General features: G+C 40.7%; 1 protein-coding gene across 3 annotated transcripts in view; it reads left to right on the top strand.

Annotated features, from left to right (window-relative positions):
• The window catches only part of sgg (shaggy), a 64,745-nt gene extending 60,593 nt beyond the window's left edge, over positions 1 to 4,152 (top strand). For 2 of the 3 annotated variants that reach the window (XM_070119248.1, XM_070119250.1), the window contains exon 8: positions 1 to 2,639. This exon is cut by the window's left edge and continues 205 nt beyond it. The gene's annotated coding sequence lies outside the window, so the exon portion shown is untranslated. The other variant, XM_070119249.1, reaches the window with a different exon arrangement.
• The last annotated feature ends 3,348 nt before the right edge of the window (positions 4,153 to 7,500 follow it).

Below are 7,500 nucleotides of genomic sequence, written 5' to 3'. Positions count from 1 at the left end.
TTGTGCCTGCATCCAGCAATATCTGGACCCAGCTGTGTACAGAGCTCCAGTTTTGGGATAAAGCTTGGCCAAGGGGGCTGTGGAGGCCAGTCTTCTTGGGCAGATAGCTGTACTTTATGTATGGCTGTAATCATGTGGCCCTCATAATGTGTAAAGTGTACATACATTGAACATTACTAGTGAATGACTCTCCCAGGCTTGAGGCACCCAGCAGCCACACCATTTGCTTGTTATTGCATACACTGTTGTGCCAGTGTGGCCCAGCCCAGGTGTCCTTGATCTGTTGGTAGGAGCTTGGTGCTGACGGTAACCTTCTGATTGCCCAGCCCACTGCATGGTGGTCATCGTGACCTCAGGGTCATGGAGCACCCAGCTCCTCGCACACCAGTGGAGCCAGCCTCTGATGCATTGTATTTGTCTTGGACTATCATAGTTAGGTCCATGATGTCTGCACCAAGTTTTGTAGGCCACTGTTGCATGGGAGTTTGTATGCTGTGATGAGGTGTATAGTATGACCAACAGCAATGTGCTCCCTCTTGATATTGTGCTGCCTCCCACCTCCCCTGCTGTCCCCTTGCCTTTTCACCTGCAGCAGCTAGTTCACCCCAAGCCAGTGCTAGTGATGAGTTGTGAGTTGTTGGTGTGTCACACTGAGTTAGTGCCAATGTTACTTGTAGTGTCACCTCCGTTGGCCCACCCTGGGCTCACTTTGTTCCTGCTCTTCTGCCAGGGACACCAGCTTCCCTTACAGCCTCAGTGTCTCTGGAATTGCTAAAAAAAAAAAAAAATCAGCTAATTGTATAATAAGAGGCCAGCATAGGCTTCACTGGCCCCTTAGACAGCACGTACACCACCACTATACCATCACCGGTAGAAGGCGAGGACTCCTCTCGTCACTGTATCCTGTGATCTGAAGCCAGTGTGATGTGGATCCGTAACTCAGATCCACGTCTGTCATGGCAAGGGTTGTGCTGGCCATGGCAGAATAGGCTAGGACTGGACGACATGCTTGTATTGCTTGCATGGAAGTCATCACGATGAGGTATATCGCACACCCCCTCTGAACAAGCTGATGAACTTATGGGAATGGCAAGCAGCCTTTTGCTTGTCTTGTGTTTTAATGTTGGAATTATTATTCTGTATATAGTGTTCATTTTCACTTTTGCCATCACAAGTACAATTCATACATAGACAGTTCTTCAGGTGGTCTGTGCAGACAACCAGGTCCCTTGGCCATCTTGTAGTTCATCACAAACTATTTGAATGGGAGCTACTGTTCAACAAATCTTGTGTGATCCTCTGTACTCTTCAGTCGCTGGTGGAGCGGTGTCAGGTGTATTAATAGTTTTTCCCCCCTCACCCTTCCAATTAACCATAAAGTGTAAGTTATCAAACAGTAAGATATTACTAGTTACACCGATGGTTCTGCCCTGTACCATCCAATCAGTGACACCTGCAAGAAAGGAATGCCATTCAGTGATTACCTGCTTTTCATGGGTGGAATACAGTGAGGTTCACTTTTGATATACAGACCATTAGAGAAGAATGAGCCTTATTGCATTGCTGACCCAAGCTTGTAATTACTATGTAAAGCATTTGCTCATGTCTTTTTTTTTTCTCTTTTTTTTTTTTAATTCTTTTTTTTTTCTCAGATATGATGTGATAATCTGAAGTAGGGTGGTTGCTGTTGTTGTTTTTTCTTCATTTACTTTCTTCTTTCTTTCTATCTTTTTTTTTTGTATTTTTTTTTTTTTTTTTTTTCTTAGCATGGAAGATAACATAGTTTTGTATTAATTGATGATTGGTACTGCAATATCAAGTCCAAGAGTTTATAAAACCTTATGTCATGTAAGAAATTATCCATTATGTGGACTTTACCAGCAGTTTGAGCTTTAAACAATACATGAGGATCTTCTGTGTGTAAAGCAAATAGGAATAACAGCCTTATTTTAATTAAATCAAAAGTTCATTACATGATACTTACAAGAAACCTCTCTGCAACCAGGGATCCCAAAAATCCTAATTGGATTTCCTTTATCACTGATAACGTAATTGGGAGGACTGGATCCAGGAGACGTGATTTGGAATAGGAAATTGGATTTGATGTGGAAAGACTGATTTTTATTTAGCTGTCTTTATTTTAGGGGGGGAAATCACTGTCTAGTTACAAGTGGTACAAGAATAGAGGAATGCGATGGAAAATCTACCTTATTTTGAGCACTGTAAATATCACATGGGAATCGGAACTTTATTGGACGTAAATTAGGTTCAGTTTTTTAACAGAGTTCTTTTGAATATTTATTTACACCAAAATAGGTTTTGGATTCTTTTCTTTTTCCTTTTTTGATTTCTGTAAAATAATCTCCTGAATATGGTCCTTCCCTTGACAACTCAAAAAAATGAAAAGAAAAGAAGAGGTTTGTCCAATCCATGTTGTAGGGCATTGAGACTTATTCAGAAAACAAAAAAATAATATCAGAATGTTAGGGTCCTAGGGCAAGTGAAACAGGATGGGCTAATACATATATACATACATACATCTCATTGCCAAGTTTTTTCTGCTACTCATCCAGGGCACGAAATAATTTCCTTTCAAACCTTGTAGTAAAAAAAAAATAATAAAATAAAATAAAAAAAAGATATGATAAGTTCAGCATGAAAGAGCCTATTTGGGGTTTTCAGTGATTTTACATTCTATTTCACCCTATAAAATACAGTTTTTTCTTGGACTCCCCATGATAAGGCATGCTGAACAAGTCGGTATATACAGAACTGGGCGTTTCTGGGTATTGCTGCAAGAAAATCTCAATGTCATCTTTGATTTGTGGCTTGTTCACTCAATAGAATGAAACACAATTTGTGCAGAAGAAATATATATAGACTGCAACATTTAGTGATAGAGGTAGACACTATTGCTGGGAGGGGACATGTAAAGATCAGGTGTGTGTGTGATTGTGCAGTGGGTTGTCATAAAGGTATGATTATTGATGGAGAAAAAAAAAATATGATGTTTTACTCTATTGGGTGTTGGAAATTTGTTGTGCTAAGGATGTATAAAAGTTTTGAAGTATTTACTAATCCCAAAGTTCCCCTTATGAATTTGTAAAGACTGTGCGAGGATACCAGGGTAAGTTTAGCTTATAATACCTCATGTACAGATTAAAAAAGTGAAGAGCAGCAAGGGTTTAGTTCATGATATTTGATGTATTGGTAGATAATGTTTATGCAGAACAGATCTGACAACCCAGGCACCACAATAAGGAGATGTTACCAGTTGACAGATGAGTTTTGCCGTTGATAGGTGACTTAATGGTTTTATTATTTGTTTACATGATAAGGAGTATATCAGTTGACCTGAGAGTTGAAGTGCTCAACTGTCTGTCAATGGTGTGACACTTGGCCGTGACACTGCTCAAGAGAACACGCTCTGAGAGGAAACCGTTAATATAGAAATTCATAGAACTATTTTGTAAGTCTTCTGTCAAGTCTTTGAAGGTATCTATCTATCCCCCCCCCCCCCAAGGTTAAGAATAGACATTGCTCAAGTTTCTCATGTTCGTGTATTTATTATTACTGCTGGGGAAGTTTGTAGAAGTTGTGGATTATTATTTTTTTATTTCCTTATTGATAGCCCATGCAACCCGAATTGTGTGCGCTTGCTGGTATTTAATGGTAAATTTTATATCTAGCAACCCAACAAAGGAGTCAATGCTCTTAGATGGAAAAAAATTCTTCTTTTGTTGTACAAGCAGTTATGTTACTGAACCTGGTTAAGAAAAATAACAACCATATGCGTAGATCTTTGCCGGGAAAGGTCATTATCGGTGCATCTTGCCCCCAGTAACCCCTGTGCTGTAGTTGTTACCTATATTGATCAACCATGGAAGCGCTGTCTACATGAGCAGCGTTACGGCCTACTTTTTGAGAGGGAATCCTATCCTGAGTCCACCACACCTTAGCCAATAATATTTGTAATTACCCTAATGTAAAAATGTACTCTAATGCTTAAAGTGTGCTTTTAAATTAATGTAGATGCAACTGTTCTTGTTCTTATGTTTTTCTTAATGAATGTACTTTTAAATGACAACATGTAGTACATGTACTAAGTTTATAGTATAATTGTTTTAATAAAGAGCAGTTGTATTACTGTCATTATTTGTATTTGTTTTATCATCACGCTGCAGCCTTTTATTCTTAATGGAAGGAGGAAATCGGAGTTTCAGTTGTCCCTCGTTTCCTAGGTTGCGCCTCGCTCTTTTTGTCTCCAAAGAGCGGTCGTATTCTGACCCCTTTTCCTTTTCTATGATATAATCTCCTTAGAAGTTTACCCAGAGAGACCCTAGGGACTTTGAGATTCTAGCAACGGGGATGGTGTTACAGGGAAATGGGACAGATATTTATTTGTGTGTTTGCTTCAGGTGTGAGATGACAAGCAGTGGAATATAGGGTTTAGTTATGTCCACATCAATGTATAGCCATCGCAGTGTAGAAAGAAACTATTATCAAGTTTCCAATACTTGTCACTAGATTATATGATTAAAGTAAACTTTTATCCAAGATGGGACGTAGTGGCATTTATTCACAATCCCCAAAAGCTGTACAAAGGCTTGTATGAAGTCTTTTCTTGAAAAAAAAAGAGAAATAAAAATAAAAATTGATACATAAACCTGCAAATATTGAAAGCCAAGAAAAGGAAAATTTCTTCTGTTCTCTGAAAAATTTTCTTCAAAATTGAGTACATAAAGCTCTGACTGATGGTGGAAAATGTATTGACTGCCTAAAGTCTTTCCAATATTATAATGTATATATAGCTTGTTGTTATGTATTTGTGCCGATGGAAGGAAAAAGGCAATTAAAATGGAGTAGAAAACCATGACATGTATGCTGCATATTGTTGATAAATGTTGATCCAAATTAAAAAATATATGAACAACTATAGTGCTACAGCACTAATCACTATGAGACATTAAAAAAAAAAAATCATTTCCCAAGACATACTGATGAAAGAAATCCAAATTATCAGTTTTGAGTTATGTTCTAATACGGATTTCATGAAAAATCCATCAATAATTGATTGATGTCAATATAACCTGTCAATAAAGTAGTACCTAACTTATGCCAAAAGCAAAAACATGTATTTGATTTAAGAGTGTTAAACATTTCTGTTCTAGATAAGAAAAAGCAGCACTCTTCATGTATTGCATCGAAACTTCAAAATGTATATTTGCTGGCAAAATCAGATGCAATACATACAAATTTAAAAAAAAAGTAATGAATGCATGCATGCTTACATATATACCTATGTATACATGCTATATTTCATGTACAAGTATACATACATGCACACATTCTCTCCCTCACATATCATATACTCCCCCTCCCTCCCAATCCCTTGCCTGTTGTCGTGGGGGCTTGGGAGACGGAGACAGACATAATGCAGGGATCTCCCCTGCCTATGGCCTCAGCCCTCGACTCAACTAATTTTGCATGGCCTTTTCTCCCTCCAGCTTTGTTTTCGTCCCTTCTCCAACCCTTTCTTCTATCTACTTCCAAAGGTATAAGTGCAGTGCTGAAAGGATGAAAGGCTGACCTTGTGCCAGTCCTGAACTGCCTGCGAGAACAATGGGCACGGTATTCCCCTGATTTAGTTGTCTAGCCCTTACCTCCTAAAGGGGCACTTGAAGGGGTGAACTGTTTATTTCCCCTACATAATCAAGGCTTCCCATGACCAGTAATGAAGTAATACCCATATTAGGGGCAATGGGACTTGCCCCTTCATCAAATAGCCCCACCAATTCAGACTCTACCGGCTCCCCGAGCCCAGTCTCTCCTTTGACCACGACTCTGAACACTGAAACTACTACCCACTCCACAATGCCAACTAGTGGATTACCCACCCAAGCTGAGCCTCAATCTCCAAAAGACATTCCTACTCTTCCAACTTCCTCAACTTCCTCACCTTTATCCCTACAACCTTCTGCATCAAACAACCTCCCATATTACTACCTTACAGCCTTATTCTCCATCTCTCCGGCATAATGCCCCCTTCAACAACACCCTCTTCCACACGTCTCCGTCCTTGTACCACCACCAACCCTACAAATATATTACTCTATTTAGCCCAGTTAAATGGGACCGATTTTTCATGATCCCCCTGCAGCTCCTTACTCAGGCAACACCTCTTTCAACAATTCCTCCAAAAACAAGTGGGCAGAGTCCCTTTCCATACCAGACGTCTCTTAACAGTCAGATCTGAAAGTGAAGCTATAGCATTATCAAATCCAACTGATCACTCTGGCAATCCCATTCCTGCAGAACCTCATCTAACTGTTAATAATTGTACCGAAACTGTCTCTATCTCCCCAGCAAACTGCCCAGTCGATACCAAAGACTGGTCAGACTGTGGAGAAGACTTACTCGAATGCCTCAAAGACCAAGACGTGAGATCAGTACATTGCTACTCCATTCCTCCCAGAGATCGAAAGAAACCCACCAACATTCCCAAAATTACTTTCAGTATACATGACCTTCCCATTCTTATCTACATTGGTGGACAATCCCTCCCTGTTCGACCATACCAACCTCCTCCCCGTCAATGTAAAAACTGTTGGCGATTTGGAATTCCTGCTATGCACATGTGCGAACTGCGGCGGTCCCCATAATGTATTTTATAGAGGCTGTCCCACTTACAAGCCCGAGACTGAGATAGCAACTCAGATACAAAAATGATCTCACTCTATACGTGAGACAGGAAGCACGCCAACAAGGTTTCTCTTATACTCACTGCTTTAGTAATGTTACGCTCTCTGCCCCTCCCCTTCCACCTCAATATATTCCTACACCCTCCCCTATACCTACTTACTTCCCCACTTCCACTTCTACATTCTACCTCCCCCAGTCAAATTCTTTTGCTACCCTAAACCCAGACACTCCAATCTCAACTACAACCCCAACACCGTCCCCTCTCTCTCCCCACATTACCCGCAGCAGACAGACTAAACGTTCTCCACCCATCTTCCCCTACTGCACACTCACCTACACCTACCTTTGCCTTTTTCCTCAGACACCAGTCTCCTCCCCCCCCCTCACAAGAAAACCTTTGTCTCGCAAAACTCTCCAACCAACTCTACTACAGAAACATTGGAAGATATCCAAAACTATATGCTTGAGACATAAAGTTTAACTCATGCTCCTGAAATCCATCCCCCTCTTACTCACAGCACCCCTACACCCCTTCCTCCTAATCCCTCCCAAGACAACACATCCCCTTCAACTCTAACTATCCATCCTTCCGATATCCATCTTCCTACCACTAATATTCCCCCCACACCACTTCCTCCTACTCACTCCCAACACAACCCAACCCCTTCAACTCCAACTATACGCACATTCTCCCTCCCTCCATCCCCTCTATCCTTTCCACTCCCTCCCGGATACACACGGGAATCAGTCATGTCACAACACCCCCTAGCTCCTTCCCACCCAGATTCCCCAACACGC

Source organism: Penaeus vannamei, chromosome 43, assembly GCF_042767895.1.
Source record: "Penaeus vannamei isolate JL-2024 chromosome 43, ASM4276789v1, whole genome shotgun sequence".
Taxonomy (NCBI): domain Eukaryota; kingdom Metazoa; phylum Arthropoda; class Malacostraca; order Decapoda; family Penaeidae; genus Penaeus; species Penaeus vannamei.
This window is presented reverse-complemented; position numbering and strand designations above follow the sequence as displayed.